The sequence below is a fragment of the Schistocerca nitens genome, chromosome 9 (genome assembly GCF_023898315.1).
Source record: "Schistocerca nitens isolate TAMUIC-IGC-003100 chromosome 9, iqSchNite1.1, whole genome shotgun sequence".
NCBI lineage: Eukaryota > Metazoa > Arthropoda > Insecta > Orthoptera > Acrididae > Schistocerca > Schistocerca nitens.
In genome coordinates, this window is record NC_064622.1 from 327,430,594 (window position 1) to 327,451,569 (window position 20,976).

The window sequence follows — 20,976 nt, forward strand, 5'->3', positions numbered from 1 at the left end:
ACGAACTGTATTCAGAAATTAAACAGATTTTTAAAGAATTTTATCTATTCGTCAATATGAATGTTATTCCCTTCATAATGAGCACTATTAAATACTACACACAGATGCCAGCGCTATTTCCAATCCATGAAACACTATTGGAACTCGATCTTCGGAATAACTTTTAGGTCTCTCTGCGATGCGTTTCAGTTCCATCTATACTTGTAAAACGATGGCTATTTAATGTTTTCCTCACTTTTGGGAACATAAAAAACACATAGGGCTATATCTTGAAATTATGGGGGATAGACTCATTGAAATATTGTTTTTGGCCAAAAATTCAGGAATGATTAACGAAGTTTGAGCAGGTGCATAATGGTGGAGCAAAATCAGTGACTGATGTAGAAAACAGCGAAAGTTGCAAGATTTAGTTTTTCATTTAATCTATGACTAGTTTAGGGTTACCTGAATCCATTTTCAAATCATCCAAACAGATAGAATAATGTATTCCGTAATTGCATACAAACCATGTTAAGACTGTACATACACGTATATTAAGACTGTACATACACGTATATCAGAGTCAAGTTTTTCTTTGAACGTTGGCAGGACAAACATACAAGGGTATACATATAATTGTATATCTGTCCTACCAGTGTTCATAGAAAAGCTTTGCTTCGATATACGTGTATATAAACTTTTAACATGGTTCGCGTGCTATTGCAGAACATACCATTCTGTCTGTTCCGCTGATTTTAAAGTGGGTTCAGGTAACAGGAAACTAGTCATCTGTTACAGAAAAAAAAACTGAATCTTGCAACTTCGGCTGTTTTCTACACCAATCTGATTAACACAAGTTGCCGTCCCATTATTAACCCAGCATACCGGAAATCCACAAAATCTGTGTTGTTTCGCCACAAACTTGAACTTTTTTAAAATTTCTTAACGCTAGCGACGTTGCGCTTGTAAGTAGTATTCCTTGTAACGTCCCCTTAGAAAAATTAATGAATTACTGTGCTGGTAAGCCCCTACGTTATTTGATTTTCAAACTGCTGAGCAAAACTGAACGTACTCAGACATTCACTAAAGTGACACACAATATCTTTATCGCAACGCAATCTGACTTTCAAAAATCCCTATAAAAGAATGGCCCTGACTAACAATAATCTATAACCTTTCACAAATCACTTACCTCACAAAAATCTTCGTTACTTGAACTACTGCAATACAGCGAGCGCCACTACTGCCAGCTAAATAAAAGATTCAAACTACTGAAGGCACTAACTACTGATAGGCATAGTTAGCAAATGAAAGATTTTGATAGAGAACAAACAATGTATTTACCTTAATAGTGTTCAAAAGTGTGCAAACCAGCCACAGACTGCACACAGCACAGCCAGTGATTTTCGTACAGAGCGCTACGTGGCGTTACCAATAAGAAAACCTAAACAGCCTACTTTCATCCTTAATTATCGTCTGACCTTATAGCAAGAACTCTAGGTGCACTACACCATTCATATCTAAGAACACAGTGACCATAATCTTCACATTTGACCGCACTTCTCAAGCCGTCGTATTCATAAATCCCTGTTTCATCACCTGTATGTTTCATTTTAGTAGTTTGGCATCGTTGTTGACATCTAGCGTCTGCTGAGAAACATTCATTGGTCGCTGTTTTTGTTCGTAATTCAATAATTGTGGAACAAATATTTCTGTCACACGTTTCATAGTCAACATATCCGAAAAAAAATCCACACGTGAGCCACCTGATATGCGAACACCATCAGCGAATTCTCTAGTTGTAATTCGGTGACCGTTAATAATAATTTTTTTTCCACGATTTCGTCGGTTGATGACGTACTGGGGCGTTCGGGTTGCTCGTTCGCTTCGTCTTCACAGCCTTCTTTGAAACAACTAGTGCGTTCGGAAACCCTTTTTTTACTCATAACAGACAAGCGAAAAGCAATGTTTAACACTTCTAAAACTTTTATTTATGTTCTTTAAGCAAAATTTAATAAAATTTCTCTGACCCATTATTATACAAAATAAATATCCGCTGGTATTGTCAAAACCGTGTAACCGTTTTTACAGCTGACAACCGACTAAATTTCCAACATGGCTAACACTGTTCAGGCATTTTACAGAAATGTTTATCAATACATCACCAAAAATATCGCGCGAGACAGCTAATACAATAAACGAAATTATAGTATTTCTCGTATCTTTTGAACACAGTTCGCCGTCACCCTGTATTTCAATGCAATTGGTCCATCGCTGCTCATTCTTTCCACTATCTTCAGAAACAGTTTTTCTCTTGAGCGCTAAGCCACGTATGCAGTGCTACCTTCGTCTCTTCATCGGAGGTGAGCCGACGGCTTCTTAACAACCTTACGTGAATAATTGTTCAAATGTGTGTGAAATCGTATGGGACTTAACTGCTAAGGTCATCAGTCCCTAAGCTTACACACTACTTAACCTAAATCATCCTAAGGACAAACACACACACCCATGCCCGAGGGAGGACGCGAGCCTCCGCCGGAACCAGCCGCACAGTCCATGACTGCATCGCCCCAGACCGTTCGGCTAATCCTGCGCGGCGCGAATAATTCTCGCGGCACAGAGCATAGAGCGTGAATGAATCTTTATTCTAAGTTCAGTAAATCAGCAAAAGTGAACTAGGGCAATGATTAAAAAAAGGGAACAGAAATTAAGTTTTGAACACTGTCTTTTGTCAAATCACATTTTAGAGAAAATTGCTGCTTCAGCATTGCAACGAAGCTGACATCGTCGCAGACATGATCTGTTGCATAACACCGCACTGCAAGACACACCTAAACACGTTCTCTTACCACAATCTTCCACAGGCTGGCCTCTGTCTGTCGTTTTGTGGTCATAACTCTGCAGCGCTGCTTTTCTGGCTCGTAGTTAGGTGGAAAACTTTGTTGGGAAGTTATCAGCAGTTTGTTTTTCTGGACACTGTATACCTCTCTCTCTTTCTCTCTCTCTCTCTCTCTCTCTCTTCTCTCTCTCTTCTCTCTCCTCTCTCTCTCTTCTCTCTCTCTCTCTCTTTCTCTCTCGTGGGTGTGTGTGGGAGGGAGGGAGAGAGAGAGAGAGAGAGAGAGAGAGAGAGAGAGAGAGAGAGAGAGAAGGAGCAGAAGCACAGAGGAATCTAAACCGCTTACTTGTTTGCCACACCTTTCTCGCGTCTAACAGCTGTCTCACGCGCTGTATTTACGATAAAGCCGTTAGAGGTCGCCTCGAGAGGTGCTATAGCCAGGCGGATGCTGCAGCTGTTTGGTAAGACGCGCAGGATTGCGGCCCTACCGCCCGACACGTCATCCTAGCGCGCTATTGGCATCCTGCTAATGGATTGAGTCTGCCCAACTGGTTTCGTATTCCCGTCGGCGAGTTCCTCCGCGTTCGCCGCTCGGTGTTCCCTAGGCGCGGTCTACCGTTAAACAGCCGCGGGCGTTTACTTTTGAATTGTGCCTTTTGAATTGTGCGCTACGGTTTTTCTAGCACTGCTCTCGCGAGTGTTTTGGATTCTCTTTCAGCGTCTTTGCTACCTCACTGTTAAGGTCTTGACACCCACCATTCACCCACCTCTCGTTCTGTAAAGCTATAAAGGAGCTGTTACACTATGAAATTCGATTGTGTGAACATCCGTGCTCTGCCAGTTACTGAAAATGTGTGGTAGTGGTTACTTTTTATTGCAAGATACGAACCTACTTCCCCGGTTTCCGGGTAGATTAGACTCAGTACCATACCAACGCTTATCAAAACAGTGCGGTCCAACAGGGTAGCAAACAAAATTTGTGACTGGATCGAGAGTTTCTTCTCTACAACTCCACAGATTTCCATTTGAGCTCCAGAAGCGTCTCTGTAACATTCACGTGATGATCCAACTTACCGGTAACAAACGTAGCAGCACGCTTCTGAATTTCTTCGGTGTCTTCCTTTAATACGACGGGGTGCGGATCCCAAACACTCGAACAGTACTCAAGAATCGGTGGCAGTAGTGTTCTACACGTGGTCTCCTTTACATATGAACCACACTTTTCTAAAATTCTTCCAATACACTGAAATCGATTATTCGCCTTCTTTACTATTGTCCGTTTGTAACCGTTCCATTTCATATTGCTTTGCAAAGTTACGCCTAGATATTTAGTTGAGACATGACCGTTTCTAGCAGCACACTACCAATGCTGTATTCGAAAATTATGAGTTTGTTCTTACTCATCTGCATTAACTTACACTTTTCTACAAACTTCACATCAACTAAAAATTTTGTCTAAGGCATCTTGTATCCTATAGTCACTCAACGGCGACACCTTATCATGAACCTCAGCATCCGCAACGGACAGTCTCAGATTGCTGCTAATCCTTTCCGTCAGATTATTTATCTCCTGGGACTCTCCTAACTATGAGCTTGCCTCTTATGAATACTCGCCGTTCTACTTAAGAAGACTTCGACACACTCATATACACTCCTGGAAATTGAAATAAGAACACCGTGAATTCATTGTCCCAGGAAGGGGAAACTTTATTGACACATTCCTGGGGTCAGATACATCACATGATCACACTGACAGAACCACAGGCACATAGACACAGGCAACAGAGCATGCACAATGTCGGCACTAGTACAGTGTATATCCACCTTTCGCAGCAATGCAGGCTGCTATTCTCCCATGGAGACGATCGTAGAGATGCTGGATGTAGTCCTGTGGAACGGCTTGCCATGCCATTTCCACCTAGCGCCTCAGTTGGACCAGCGTTCGTGCCGGATGTGCAGACCGCGTGAGACGATGCTTCATCCAGTCCCAAACATGCTCAGTGGGGGACAGATCCGGAGATCTTGCTGGCCAGGGTAGTTGACTTACACCTTCTAGAGCACGTTGGGTGGCACGGGATACATGCGGACGTGCATTGTCCTGTTGGAACAGCAAGTTCCCTTGCCGGTCTAGGAATGGTAGAACGATGGGTTCGATGACGGTTTGGATGTACCGTGCACTATTCAGTGTCCACTCGACGATCACCAGTGGTGTACAGCCAGTGTAGGAGATCGCTCCCCACACCATGATGCCGGGTGTTGGCCCTGTGTGCCTCGGTCGTATGCAGTCCTGATTGTGGCGCTCACCTGCACGGCGCCAAACACGCATACGACCATCATTGGCACCAAGGCAGAAGCGACTCTCATCGCTGAAGACGACACGTCTCCATTCGTCCCTCCATTCACGCCTGTCGCGACACCACTGGAGGCGGGCTGCACGATGTTGGGGCGTGAGCGGAAGACGGCCTAACGGTGTGCGGGACCGTAGCCCAGCTTCATGGAGACGGTTGCGAATGGTCCTCGCCGATACCCCAGGAGCAACAGTGTCCCTAATTTGCTGGGAAGTGGCGGTGCGGTCCCCTACGGCACTGCGTAGGATCCTACGGTCTTGGCGTGCATCCGTGCGTCACTGCGGTCCGGTCCCAGGTCGACGGGCACGTGCACCTTCCGCCGACCACTGGCGACAACATCGATGTACTGTGGAGACCTCACGCCCCACGTGTTGAGCAATTCGGCGGCACGTCCACCTGACCTCCCGCATGCCCACTATACGCCCTCGCTCAAAGTCCGTCAACTGCACATACGGTTCACGTCCACGCTGTCGCGGCATGCTACCAGTGTTAAAGACTGCGATGGAGCTCCGTATGCCACGGCAAACTGGCTGACACTGACGGCGGCGGTGCACAAATGCTGCACAGCTAGCGCCATTCGACGGCCAACACCGCGGTTCCTGGTGTGTCCGCTGTGCCGTGCGTGTGATCATTGCTTGTACAGCCCTCTCGCAGTGTCCGGAGCAAGTATGGTGGGTCTGACACACCGGTGTCAAGGTGTTCTTTTTTCCATTTCCAGGAGTGTATTTGGGAACCTATTCCGTATGTTCGCACTTTCATTAACAGTCTGCAGTGGGACGCAGTGTCAAACCCTTTCCGGAAGTATAGGGATGTTTAATCTGCCTGTTTCCCTGAATCCACTGTTCACGGAATCAAATAAATCAATCAAGGAAAAAATATAAGACAGTAATATGGCTGGAAAAAATATGTAACACATATACGTACAACAGTCGTGTATTACAGGCTACTGAGAATGCTTCGTAGACAAAAGAAAACAAATAGGCTTTCTTCCAGGTGTGCTAGTCTAGCGAGGTTCGAATGAGAAGTTTGGAAGGTAGGCGATGAGGTACTGGTGGAAGTAAAGCTGTGAGGAGTGGTCGTGAGTCCTGTTTAGATAGCTTAGTCGGTAGACCACTTGCTCGCGAAAGGCGAAAGGCCCGAGTTCGAGTCTCGGTCTGGCACACAGTTTTGGCCCGTCAAGAAGTTTCAGTCGTTTATATAGTTGCTTGGACGAGCTACATCTCCGAGAAGATGTATTGTGCGAAAAGTAGCAACTGATTCTAAACGATAAAAAAGTGTGAGGTCGTCTACATGCGTTCCAAGAGGAACCTGTTAAATTTCGATTACAAGATAAATCAGACAAACCAAAAGGCGATTCCAACTAAATATTTTGAGTTTACAATTATGAACAACTTAAACCGGAACGATCATATGGAAAATGTTATGGAGAAAGCAAACCAAAGATTGCGTTTTATTGACAGAACACTTAGAAGTTGCTACAGATCTGCTAAAGAGACAATCTACATTACTATTACCCGTCTTCTTTTGTAATACTGCTGCACGGCACGGGCTCCTTGCCAGATAGAATTGACGGAGAACATCAAAAAAGTTGAAAGAAGAGCAATTCGTTTCGTATTATCGCGAAAAAGGGAAGATATGCGAGTTGGGGTGGCAGTCATTAAAACAAAGGCGTTTCTCGTTTCGGCGAGATCTTTTCCAGAAATTTCAGTGACTAACTTTGTCCTCAAGCGAAAATATCTTGCTGGCTTCCACTTACATGTCGACAAATCACCAACGTAATAAAATAAGAGAAATCAGCGCGGAAAGATGTAAGTGTTCGTATTTCTTATGAGCTATTCGAGAGTAAAATGGTACAGAAATTATCTGAAAGTGGTTCGATAAACCTCCTGTCAAGCACTTAAGTTGGAATTGCAGAATTGCGATGTAGATGTAAATGTAGTTGTAGAAGCGGTAGTACCTCGAATGGCCCGCAGTCCTCTTAACGGTAGATAATGAAAACTATCAGAAACAAACTCCATGACAATTAGACTTTGGCTCTGACGACGAAGATGGAGGCAGTCATAGAAAGTTTGGGGCTCTGTCCTATATTTATGCGGCAGATTAGCCGAGGACTTTTCATCCAAGGATTTCGCCACGAAAGATGCAGGTAATGCAGGTTCACTGCAAGAATCCTCAGAAAATGCAATCCATGGCCGGCCGAAGTGGCCGTGCGGTTAAAGGCGCTGCAGTCTGGAACCGCAAGACCGCTACGGTCGCAGGTTCGAATCCTGCCTCGGGCATGGATGTTTGTGATGTCCTTAGGTTAGTTAGGTTTAACTAGTTCTAAGTTCTAGGGGACTAATGACCTCAGCAGTTGAGTCCCATAGTGCTCAGAGCCATTTGAACCATTTTTTTTGAACCATTTTTGAATGCAATCCACCTACAAAAAAAGTAGCTTGCAAAATTCTCGTTCGACCAGTACTTCAGTATTCAATAAGACTGATAGAGGAAATAGAGAAGATCCAAAGAAGAGCCACGCGTTACGTTACACATTGATTTAGTAACTGCGAAACCATCACGGAGATGCTCAAGCATTTCCAGTAACAGACGTTGCAAGAGAGGCGTTTTGAATCACGAGGAGATTTACTATTCCGAGAGCAGACGTTCCTAGAAGAGTTAATCAATATCTTGTTCTCTCCTACACATGCCTCAGGAAAAGAATACGAAGGTAATTTTACCTTCGAGATTCGAGCCCGCACGGAAGATTACCTGCAATCGCTGTTTCCGTGAAACACTCGCCACTGGAAAAGGAAAAGTGAGAAGTTACCGTGTTGCACATAGTAAACTTCGCCACAATCTGTAAAGCGGCTTGCAGACTATACATAAAGATGTATATGTAGCCAGTGTGAAAGAGGTTAACTTTTTACTTGTTAGACACGAAAGATAATACCGTCACAAATACTGCGGATCGCGAGCGCAACTTTGTCGCTTTAGCAGAGTACGAGTTTCAAGTTACGGACGGTGACTCGGATGGAACTGTCTGCTGAGCCTTTACAAAACTTGCTGCTCACCCCTCCTTCCTGAAGCGGGTTAAAGTTTCGCAGAAAACGGAGGTGCCAGGCCCTGTGCCCACGTCATTCGCCTTTCTGGACGCCTGAGGAGCTATTAATCTTCGTCGGGAAAGTATGATGCCGGCACGAATTTCTCCCCTTTTCCCAGGAGTGCAACGTTTGTTGCACGACGCGCAGCTTTCCGTGTACTTTGGGTCAGTTGACCGCGCCATGGCGGAGGAACCTCAAGGTCACGGCTGGGCTTTCTCCGGCTCTGCATAGGTTTCCCACAGGCGGGAGGCCGCAAGTGTGGGAAGGTCCAGCCGCCGCGGACAAACTGCATACTCACCTTATGACACTCGAATAAAATGTGTGAGAAGCCAACTGTGACACTGACCGCAAGGAAATAATGTAAAGTATGTCAGACCCTCAGGGCGACGGCCTTGCCGCAGTGGATACACCGGTTCCCGTGAGATCACCGAAGTTAAGCGCTGTCGGGCGTGGTCAGCACTTGGATGGGTGACCATCCAGGCCGCCATGCGCTGTTGCCATTTTTCGGGGTGCACTCAGCCTCGTGATGCCAATTGAAGAGCTACTCGACCGAATCAAGCATACCATCATAACGACCAGGAGGTGTGTTGTCTCCACGCCCCTCCTATCCGCATCCTCCACTGAGGATGACACGGCGGTCGGATGGTCCCGGCAGGCCACTCGTGGCCTGAAGACGGAGTGCTTTATGTCAAACCGTCATCCTTTTAGAAACTTCCCCCTGCCCGTCGGACGACTAGTTACTACCTACGGGAGATCAAACAGCGCCTGATTTTCACACCCTGCAATAGATGTCGGATTACTTGCACCTTGCGAAGCGTGCACACGAATAACGGTGTGCGGCATATTCTTTTGGATTCTGACTTTCTGGTGGAGTACACCTATTTACAGCATTCTCTTACGGTAGTGGTAATTGCGAAATGCATTCGTAGTTGTAAATATGGACAACCATCATCTGTATAACGGAATGGCGACGATGAAAATTCGTGTCGGACCGCGAGCGGTTGCCTTTCCATTAGGCTATCCGTGCATGACTCACGGGCAGACCCAAACTTCCATATGTCGTCAAACATGCATCCACAACCTGCACTCTTACATCCATTATGTACTCGTATATATAGGCAATAGTAACCCTACGACGTATCTTAGAAGAAAGATTAAGAAAAGGCAAACCTACGTTTCTAGCATTTGTAGACTTAGAGAAAGCTTTTGACAATGTTAACTGGAATGGTTCAAATGGCTCTGAGCACTATGGGACTCAACTGCTGTGGTCATAAGTCCCCTAGAACTTAGAACTACTTAAACCTAACTAACCTAAGGACAGCACACAACACCCAGCCATCACGAGGCAGAGAAAATCCCTGACCCCGCCGGGAATCGAACCCGGGAACCCGGGCGTGGGAAGCGAGAACGCTACCGCACGACCACGAGATGCGGGCTGTTAACTGGAATACTCTCTTTCAAATTCTGAAGGTGGCAGGGCTAAAATACAGGGAGCGAAAGGCTATTTACAATTTGTACAGAAACCAGATGGCAGTTATAAGAGTCGAGGGGCATGAAAGGGAAGCAGTCGTTGGGAAAGGAGTGAGACAGGGTTGTAGCCTCTCCCCGATGTTATTCAATCTGTATATTGAGCAAGCAGTAAAGGAAACAAAAGAAAAATTCGGAGTAGGTATTAAAATTCATGGAGAAGAAGTAAAAACTTTGAGGTTCGCCGATGACATTGTAATTCTGTCAGAGACAGCAAAGGACTTGGAAGAGCAGTTGAACGGAATGGACAGTGTCTTGAAAGGAGGATATAAGATGAACATCAACAAAAGCAAAACGAGGATAATGGAATGTAGTCAAATTAAATCGGGTGATGCTGAGGGGATTAGATTAGGAAATGAGACACTTAAAGTAGTAAAGGAGTTTTGCTATTTAGGGAGTAAAATAACTGATGATGGTCGAAGCAGAGAGGATATAAAATGTAGACTGGCAATGGCAAGGAAATCGTTTCTGAAGAAGAGAAATTTGTTAACATCGAGTATAGATTTAAGTGTCAGGAAGTCGTTTCTGAAAGTATTTGTATGGAGTGTAGCCATGTATGGAAGTGAAACATGGACGATAACCAGTTTGGACAAGAAGAGAATAGAAGCTTTCGAAATGTGGTGCTACAGAAGAATGCTGAAGATAAGGTGGGTAGATCACGTAACTAATGAGGAGGTATTGAATAGGATTGGGGAGAAGAGAAGTTTGTGGCACAACTTGACTAGAAGAAGGGATCGGTTGGTAGGACATGTTTTGAGGCATCAAGGGATCACAAATTTAGCATCGGAGGGCAGCGTGGAGGGTAAAAATCGTAGAGGGAGACCAAGAGATGAATACACTAAGCAGATTCAGAAGGATGTAGGTTGCAGTAAGTACTGGGAGATGAAGAAGCTTGCACAGGATAGAGTAGCATGTAGAGCTGCATCAAACCAGTCTCAGGACTGAAGACCACAACAACAACAACATATTCTCGTAAAGGGGAGAGATTTTAATCCACCCAGTTTCATAGAATAAATACGATATTACAGTGCCTGTGTTTAGAGACCCGCCAGGGTAGCCGAGAGCGCTAATGCGCTGCTTTCAGGACTCGGGTAGGCGCGCCGGCCCCGGATCTAATCCGCCCGGCGGATTAACGACGAAGGCGGGTATTCTGGCCGGCTTGGATGTGGTTTTTAGACGGTTTTCCACATCCCGCTAGGTGAATACCGGGCTGGTCCCCAAGTTCCGCCTCTGTTACACGACTCACAGACAATTGAAAACATTCGCTCTATTTCATGACTTACACTAGACGCAGACGGCTGGGGTACACTACTTACGTCCCGGGGGGTTCGGGGTGGCGGCAGGAAGGGCATCCGGCCACCCTCTCCCATTAACACTGCCAAATCCGTCATAACAAAGCCGACTCTGCGTTGGAGCGGCACAAAGGCCCGAGAAAGAAGGAAAGAAAGTGCGTGTGTTCAAAAGTACGATGCAGAGTTCCTTCGGACATGTATACAGGGGCACTGAGGCGATTACAGCCGTTATGAAATACATGAAACAACTATCAGCTGAATAAGGGAGTGACAACAGTGAAAATGCGTGCCGAACTGGATTTCCCTCTTACCGGATGCATGTCCGAAGGAAACTTGCACCGTACTTCTCAACAACGCAAGCACTGCAATATCGTTGTGATAATACTTCTCATGGTATCCGTCCGGGTGCATCACGGTAGGCGATGTCATTTACGTGTTTTTCACGCTGTCCGTACAACTACCGTGTTTGCATTTATCTTGCTCACCCTGTCTAGTTGTTTCGATCAAGATACTAAAGAAACGTATCGAACAAATGTTGTTCAGCTACGAGGGGACCATTAACCAGGATGTTTGCTTCTCTTCTGACTTTGATCGTTACAAGGATGTGAACAGCAATACGTCTTTATTAAATACCATCCTTTACTTTTTATTCTGTAATCCTCTTTTGCTCCTCAACACGTGAGAAACGGAAACGCATATTCAGTCAACCGTCTTGAGTTGAAGGTTTGCCCACTATGCCAGAGAAGACAAGATAGAAATACTACTCACCTATGAAGAATGTACGTTAGTAGAATAGTATTAGCAATACACATACGCGTGGTGCAATACTGTAGTACTGTAAAACGTAACTGCTCTGTTAACTCACGTTCTCTGTAGATGAAAAGCATTGCTCACTTCCCTTCGTTGGTATCCATTCTACAGACACAAACCTTCAACTGAAGACGGCTGAGTAAATAACCGGTGAGAACTGTGTTTACAACTGTTCACTGTCACGTCTGGCTAGTGGACGAATTAAGATACCCGGTGTACTTGCACAGCAGAATAAAATTCAGTTCTGTGTCACGTTGTTAATAACTTCATGTTCACAATAATGCTAGAGTGTGACACGTTTGTGAACAGGTCTTGAGGAGAGATAGCTTATCGAACAAAAAAACATGGTGTGCTGCTGCTTCTATCTTCGTAATGAACAAAATTACAAGAAAGGCACTCACGCTAATTAGTGTTGCCCTGAAAGCTAAACAACGTTTTCTTGATATATTTTTTTATTTGACTTCTCGACCAAAAGTGTTTGCGGTCGTCAACATAAATGCGACACCAGATATACCACAGACACGGTTGAAGGAATTAATGTCTTATACATAGCAACAAAAAACGCATTAATAATGAACAAATAAGGGCAAATTAACATTGGCTAAAAGGTAAAGATACCGAGATGTTGATCAGGAGCTCACACGAACCAAAAGGAAATTGATCCCGACTAAGCAAACTCCAAGAATAACTGTTTACGAGAGTTGTAGTGCTGCTGATTATACGGACGATTTGCGCGATGCAATACGCTGATACTGTAAACACTACAGTCTATCCCTAAAAATAGACAAGATAAACGTAACAGAGAACTGTAATGAAGAGCATCACTGAAACAAATGTTTCATCGCTGATAATGACACAGTAATAGAAGTCAAATGAACTTCTCCGTGTGTATGAAGCCGACGAAAAAGTTGCATCCTTTTCATACCCCGATGGAAATAGTATCTCATTTCTATTTCTGGGGTTGAGTCTGTAATCCTAGACAGTCAAAGTAGCACCATACTCTAGGAATGAGCGCAGATGCAATAATCCTACATCGCCGTTATATGCAAGAACCTAGAGGCGATCGTTTACCATTGCCTTCTTCCGACCTGTTACAAACTGTCAGGTGTGTGTTTGTGTCCCGTGGATGACTGTGATGAATGCGTGTACAGTGTAATGTTGTGTTGCTATGGATGAAGCGACAGGGTGAAATCCGGTGCCAGCAGTCAGCCTACTCCTCCCGCAGATGATGTAAAGAATCCGTCGCTCTGCAGCGGAGTGCGTGAGCGTGTGTACTGATGAATCAGAAAAACACATATACCTTCATTTCGATTTACAAAAGCGAGGTGAAGTGTAAATAACCCAGATGCAGCACAAGAAATATCGTAGAATGGTGAAAACTGCCAAATGGGTATGTGAAACGAAAACTTTCGACATCAATCGCTGCTAACAAGGCGGGAAGAAGCAGGGTTTGGAGAATATGTAGGGAAACACCGTAAGTAATTTCCACTCCAACTTTATGAACAAAAATAAATCTAAAACAACAAAAAATGTACAAACGCATTTATCCAGCAGAGTATCCACGGAAGATGCTTTGTAAATAAAAGCGAAACGCGTCTGGTGTAAAATTGTCTTTAATTAAATTGCACTTAGCTTAAGACGGAAAAACCAATAATAACTTAAATGCTTCCGAGACTTTTTTGTGGCTCAAAATGACCGTAATTGAGTAGAATCACACGATTCTGGGACTCGTAGCTCAGAAATTGTTCAAAGTAAAATTCTCAAATCAAATTTGAAATGGAGGTAATGTCGCATAGCATGACGAGGTATGTATATAGTATTTTTAGAACTGATAGAATGTTTCATATTTTTCTGAAAAACGCAATGGAATATAAATTATGCCATATTTTTCAGCATTTGTTTTGGAAACAATTTTAGTAAACTTTTTTTATTGTGTGTTCAGTGGAGAGCTGTAAAAAAAAAATAAAAAAAAAGAGAAACAGCGGCACATGACCAAGCCGTTGTCGATCTCCTGGTGTTTATGTTGCACGGCAGCCCATCGCAACCCAAGGACAACATGAGTTTAAATATTAATTATTTAATTTTTTTCCCACGATTGAGACAAGGGGCTAAGAAATTCAAGCCTATGTTGGCTTGGTTCAAATGGCTCTGAGCACTATGGGACTTAACATCTGTGGTCATCAGTCCCCTAGAACTTAGAACTACCTAAACCTAACTAACCTAAGGACATCACACACATCCATGCCCCAGGCAGGATTCGAACCTGCGACCGTAGCAGTCGCGCGGTTCCGGACTGAGCGCCTAGAACCGCTAGACCACCGCGGCCGGCCAAGCCTATGTAAGTTTAATCGGGAATGGGAAATTTGTTTATGCTTAATACATGAACAATTTTCTTTAAATTGTATAAATTGTTGTTATGTCACTGTTCTCCATCAACAACAGACCTCCAGATTCAAAATGAATCGAAATTCACTGAAATCCGATATGAGGTTTTTGAGCTATACGCCAGAAAAATTGTCGTGTACGGAAATTAAGGCAAACTTTACCGAATTTTAACTCGAAAACTAGAAAATATTTAAGAGATAACTTTACCGAAGTTGTTCTCTTTTATAGTAATTGACAGACTTGAAGATTATTGATGACTGTAAAAAAGCGATGTCGGTTTTCTCGTTCTTCGTCAGATCTGAAATGCAACAGTCCTGATGCGATGTCGTGGAATATATGCACATCAAGAAGGCGATGAAGTAGACATAGCGTGTGATAGCCACGTAACTCGTCGGGCTGCAACCATCCTAACTGGATGTATGATTCACTGACATGTTGAAATGGACGTTATAGATAGAACGTACTCAAGCATTCGAGGCTTTGCTTTGGGAGAGGCTGTATAGCAGTACGGTGCTGCACCAGGGGTATGCGTTGTCACTGGAAAAAGTTCACCGCCAATATCCGCGGAAACGCTAGAATAATTTGCGTCTTAATCCGGCCACTTACTCACGAGGGTTTCTGTTCAGAATGACTCCCTGCCACGAAAGCCTGCGCTCGTGTTGTAGTCGATTTTTTTTTCCCCTGATGTTTGTTCGCTGCCTCAACCTGCGCCAGGGAAAGGTCACACAGAAATACGACCCTGTTTTGGAACATATATCTCCGCGTCCCAGTTCCGTGTAGCGCCGCGCCTGTCAGCGCACGGCCGAGCACAACACAACACGCGCGAGAGCAGCGGTTGTATCGTGTCATTCCGCTGGAGGCTGCCCACGTCGGCGACAGTTCATCGAGGTACGCTTTGCATGGTTACTACTCCGGTGTGCCAAAGTCGGACGGGGGAGAGAGAGAGAGAGAGACAGAGACAGAGAGAGAGAGACAGAGGGAGAGAGGGTGGGAGGGAGGGGGGAGAAACGTCACCACAGATCGCAAAGTGTGAAAGGAGCGTTGGGGCATTCTGCGTGTATCCAGAAAGTTCATGGCCGTACTTTACGACGCTGCGCTTAGCAGTAGCGCGGGAAATGTTACGAGCCAGTATAGCGCAGTTCCGTCTCCTGCCATTACCCACTTTTAGACGGTTACATTCAGGTTTACTCCATCTCCGAGCCAGATCAGAGGTATCGTTTCTCTCCAACCGCTTCTCGGAAGGTAGGGGATGACAGCAGAAAACACGATCTGTATTTCATGTGGGGACGGTCGTCACAGCTCGTTCCAGCTTAGTGAAAACTGCGAGAGTTCTCGTTGTAGCCGAATGCAAACCTACAAAACCTGTCTAAGCTTTCTCAATCTCCGACCAGTCGCCCTCACCTAAAATTTTTTTGTAGTTAGTTCCGTGTGCGGGGAACCTATTGAAGCTACATTGAAGAGAAAAAGAAACTGGTACACCTACTTAATTCCGTGTAGGGCCCCCGCGAGCGCAGAAGTGCCGCAACACGACGTGGCATGGACTCGACTAATGTCTAAAGTATTGCTGGAAGGAAATAACACCATGAATCCTGCAAGGCTGTCCATAAATCCGTAAGAGTACGAGGGGTGGAGATCTGAACAGCACGTTGCAAGGCATCCCAGATATGCTGGATAATGTTCATCTCTGGGGAGTTTGGTGGCCAGTCGGAGTGTTTAAACTCAGAAGAGTGTTCCTAGAGCCACTATGCAGCAATTCTGGACGTGTGGGGTGTCGCATTGTCATAGGAAAACACAATGAACATAAATGAATGCATGTGATAAGACAGAATGCTTACGTACGTATCACCTGTCAGAGTCGTCTCTAGACGTATCAGGAGCCCATATCACTCCAACTGCACATGCTCCACACAATTGCAGACCCTCCACCAGCCACCACCTGCTGACAAAAGGTTTAAATGGCTCTACTATGGGACAACTTCTGAGGTCATCAGTCCTCTAGAACTTACAAGGGGAGGCCGCCAATTGTGAAATTCAGATTCGATTCATACTGCGCATAATAAAAGCTCATGGCCCGAGGTGTAATGTGGCAAAGCACCAAGATGCACTTCTCAGCCGTTGTCGAGAAAATCGACAGTTAAAATAAACCGTTGCGGTGAAAGACTCTCTACGATTAATAATTTTTCACAGCGTCGTGGCACAGCGGTAAGCGCTCGGGTTCGTAATCCGAAGGTCGCCGGATCGAATATCGCGCCATGCAATTTTTTTTATTATTAGTTTTTTGTAATTCATATATATATATATATATATATATATATATATATATATATATATATATATATATAATGAATTGCTTATGCATGTTGGTGAAGGCGGATCGCTCTCCAGTTGTACCGCCTCCATTTTTCAGTTTTTTTAACAGGGTGTACCAAAGCTCTCCCGTCCGCACTGATTTTCGACGATGTTATAAGTTGCGCTAGGGACCGCATCTACCTTCTTTCGAAGTTAGCAGGCAACTACGCTGTTATGCGGCGGCTCATTTCGGCCCGTTCAACATCTGTCCTTCAAGTGTAACGAGCGAGTAACGGAGTTTATATTTCATACCTGCCACAGCGAATTTTTGTTCGTGGGGTCTCTATTCTAATTCGAACGTTTGACTTACGCTATACGTATTCGTTTCGGAATATCGTTTCTACGTCTTCCGTTAACTATACGTGGTTAACATTATGAAGACAATTAATAACATTTGTGAAATACAACTTTGTTTGCGGAAAACATAATGATGTTCGAAGTCGCCAGTTTTTCCACGACAAACGACTTTCAACAACTTATTATATGCATAATTGTTGCAACTGATTGCCGGGAATTATATATATATATATATATATATATATATATATATATATATGTGTGTGTGTGTGTGTGTGTGTGTGTGTGTGTGTGTGTGTGTGTGTGTGTGTGTGTGTGTGTACATTTGAATTTCAAAAAACAAATACTAAAAAAAAAAGTTGCATGGTGCGAGATTCGATCCGGCGACCTTCGGATAACGAACCCGAGCGCTTACCGCTGCGCCACGACGCTGTGAAAAATTATTAATCGTAGAGAGTCTTTCACCGCAACGGTTTCTTTTAACTGTCGATTTTCTCGACAACGGCTGAGAAGTGCATCTTGGTGCTTTGCCACATTACACCTCTGGCCATGAGCTTTTATTATGCGTAGTATGAATCGAATCTGAATTTCACAATTGGCGGCCTCCCCTTGTTAGATCTACTTAAACCTAAGGACATCACACACATCCATGCCCGAGGCAGGATTCGAACCTGCGACCGGAGTGGTCGCGCGGTTCCAGACTGTAGCGCCTAGTACCGCTCGGCCACTCTGGCCGGCACCTGCTGACATGCAGGTTCCATGGATTCATGAAGTTGTCTCCATACCCGTACACGTCCATCCGCTCGATACAATTTGAAACGTGACTCGTCCGGCCAGGCAACATGTTTCCAGTCATCAGTTGTCCAATGTCGGCGTTGACCGGCCCAGGCGAGGCGTTAAGCTTCGTGTCGTGCAGTCATCAAAGGTACACGAGTAGGCCTTCGTCTCCGAAAGCCAATATCGACGATGTTTCGTTGAATAGTTCGCACGCTGACACTTGTTGATGGCCCAGCATTTAAACTTGTAGGGTTGCACTTCTGTCGCGATGAACGATTCTCTTCAGTCGTCGTTGGTTCCGTTCTTGCAGGATCTTTTTCCGGCCGCAGAGTTGTCAGAGATTTGATGTTTTGCCGGATTCCTGATATTTACGGTACACTCGAGAAATGGTCGCACGTCAAATTACCCACTTCATCGCTACCTCGGAAGTGCTGTGTTCCATCGCTTGTGCGCCGACTATAACACCACCTTCAAACTCGCTTAATTCTTGATAACCTGCCATTGTAGCAACAGTAACCGATCTAACAACTGCGCCAGACACTTGTCTTATATAGGCATCGCCGACCGCAACTCCGTATACTGCCTGATTACATATCTCGCTATTTAAATACGCGTGCCTATACCAGTTTCTTTCGCGTTTCAGTATATTACTGTATGTTTCTACAAAGGTGCCAGCTGTGAAGAAATAGCCAAGAGCATTCGCTATTAGTCAACTATTTCTTTGTTTACTACTTTTTCATAGTGCAAAGAGATCAGCGGCAGAAATTTATATTTTCGTAGAACTGGAAGATAAGGCGAGTACCTACGAAGACAAAGCAGTTCTACTTATTATGCGACGCAAGGTATCCGGTCTGGTGGTAAGGTGCGTAACTGACAAACAAAAGATGGCGGGATCGAATCCCGTTCAGAACACGGAATATTTCAGTCCGCATTTACGTAGACTTCACCTCTTGGCTATGTTAGGAGTCGCCAGTTACGGCACATGGTTCAGATTCCACGTTAAACTGTGTGTCTCCTTTCTCCAGCTGGATTGGTAGTGTAGGCCAGGGACACGCAAGTCGCCAAAGTGGCATCCAGTTGAAAGACTTGCACCAGGCCGTTAAACTACACGGAATTATTATTATATCCGAAGCAGTACGAGGCTGTCCATGTTTTTATCACAAACAACAACTCGTGTACGTTCTGAACGGCGGAAAATAAGTTAACTTAGAGCTTTCAGAACGCTTCCACGTGAAGGACAGAGTGATATACAAAAAATAAATCTCTAACGATTTAATAGTCCAATGTTTTATTTGGCTGTTTTGTTCATGAGAATTCCTATCTCTGCCTGCGACTGGCCACTAAAATGCGCTAAATTTTTAAAAAAGATGAGAGAAGAAGAAAGTCTTTTGTTTCATATATGCAGGCGCTTACCTAAAATGCTACCCTATTTTTGTCTCGGTTCGTTGTGAGGTTTACCGGTAAACATGAAATAGTCAAGCCTAGAAGAGAAACAACATAGTTAACGAGTATCAGACGTGATTTATGCTCCCTACCGGAAGATAATCTATGAGGAATTAGATGAGACGTGGCGTACGATCAAAGATTTGATTTAGCTTGCCCTGCAGAAATAATACGTTTGCTCAGTTTCCGTGAAAAGTCATGATTTGCAGGCACATAACTGTGTGATAAGTTTATTAAATTACTCTTCTACGGTTCAGAAACATATCTGGCATTATGTTTATCTCAAAAAAGAGTGTGTTTTTATAGGTAGTTTTAATCCACTGTATCCAGTTGGCTCCGTCTCTTTTTTATTTTGGAAATGAACTGGAATTGTCTTTTGAACATTTATGAACAAATAAATCGTTTAGCTGCTGCTTGCGAGTGCATGTGTTGGGGTACGTTGCGTAAAGAGAAACCGAAGGCCAAAAATAGAGATAGGGAAGAGAGAGAAACAGAAAGGGAGTAGAAGAAAGAGGAGCTAGAAGTGTACAGTGCCAGATCTGACGTTGAGGTGCAAGATAAGGCAGCAAGACAGCAAAAGCGACAGTTGCCTTCCGCGCAGGGTCGTATGATAAAAATCTTTAATTTTCGCCTATGTCAATCACTCACTTGCTTGTGCCTCTGGTTTCCTGTTCTGCTAGCTGACACGTGACAAAAAGCAAATATAATGTCAAGGCATCGACTATGTGTAGCTACTTTCTATTCTGTCATTAAAATAGTAATCTCTTTGTATTTTCCCACTCCGAAATAGTTCTGCCTTGGACTCTTCTTAATTTCACTGTAACAAAATAGACTTTCAGCCAAAACTAAGCTAATTAACAACTCTCGTGCGGTCGCAGCCTCTGAAGCATAAATTATATTCCAGTATGAGATTTTCACTCTGCAGCGGAGTGTGCGCTGATATGAAAATTCCTGGCAGATTAAAACTGTGTGCCCGACCGAGACTCGAACTCGGGACCTTTGCCTTTCGCGGGCAAGTGCTCTACCATCTGAGCTACCGAAGCACGACTCACGCCCTGTACTCACAGCTTTACTTCTGCCAGTATCTCGTCTCCTACCTTCCAAACTTTACAGAAGCTCTCCTGCGAACCTTGCAGAACTAGCACTCCTGAAAGAAAGGATACTGCGGAGACATGGCTTAGCCACAGCCTGAGGGATGTTTCCAGAATGAGATTTTCACTCTGCAGCGGAGTGTGCGCTGATATGAAACTTCCTGGCAGATTAAAACTGTGTGCCCGACCGAGACTCGAACTCGGGACCTTTGCCTTTCGCAGGCAAGTGCTCTACCATCTGAGCTTCTGTAAAGTTTGGAAGGTAGGAGACGAGATACTGGCAGAAGTAAAGCTGTGAGTACCGGGCGTGAGTCGTGCTTCGGTAGCTCAGATGGTAGAGCACTTGCCCACGAAAGGCAAAGGTCCCGAGTTCGAGTCTCGGTAGGGCACACAGTTCTAATCTGCCAGGAAGTTTCATAAATTATATTGTTTTAACAACGTCAACAAGTACAAATATTATTGAATGGACTTACAATCACAAGTAGTATTTACGATATTATATATGCCTATCACTATGCGTATTTCAAAATATAACTGAGTCCCCGTGATAAAATTTAATAAATTCACGTATTTCCCAAACTAAATCTCTCATTGTATTTTAACAATCGTTATTAAAACTATTAATTTTAGACGTAATTGGGCTGTCCTTTCTCTTACTTTCATTTGCACCAGTTTCATTTTTAATATACACTATTCTATTTCAATCTGCATGAAAGTTAAAAATTACGACATGTGATTATGTGGCAAGCAATTATACACTTG

The 20,976-nt window shown here is 44.3% G+C and overlaps 1 protein-coding gene and 1 pseudogene across 2 annotated transcripts in view; both read left to right on the forward strand.

Annotated features, from left to right (window-relative positions):
- The window catches only part of LOC126203336 (mucin-17), a 401,673-nt gene that overhangs the window by 255,371 nt on the left and 125,326 nt on the right, over positions 1-20,976 (forward strand). The window lies entirely within an intron of this gene.
- On the forward strand, positions 8,626-8,743 carry LOC126204874 (5S ribosomal RNA; annotated as a pseudogene).